Genomic DNA, 351 nt, shown 5'->3' on the forward strand with positions numbered 1-351 from the left:
GTTACCGGAACTTTAACGGTGCCCCCGTTCCCGGGTCCCAGCTCCTCCCCGTTCCCCTGGCACCGCCGGGGTTCTGATCGGTGCGCCCGTATTTACCTCCCATCACTCCCGTTACCTCCCCCGTTACTCCCGGTAACTCCTCCGTTAACCCTATGGACCACCGGTAATTTCTCCCGTTACCGTCAATAAATCGCCCGTTAAACCTCCCGTTAAATCCCCCGTTAACGGCCCCGTTATTCCCCGCTTGTTAAACCCGTTAACCCTCCCCCGTTATCCTCGTTCTCGTCCCGTTATCCCCGTTCCCGTTATCCCCGTTCCCGTTATCCCGGTTCCTCTCCCATTAACGCCCCG

Source organism: Geospiza fortis, unplaced genomic scaffold (genome assembly GCF_000277835.1).
Source record: "Geospiza fortis unplaced genomic scaffold, GeoFor_1.0 scaffold1397, whole genome shotgun sequence".
Lineage (NCBI taxonomy): Eukaryota > Metazoa > Chordata > Aves > Passeriformes > Thraupidae > Geospiza > Geospiza fortis.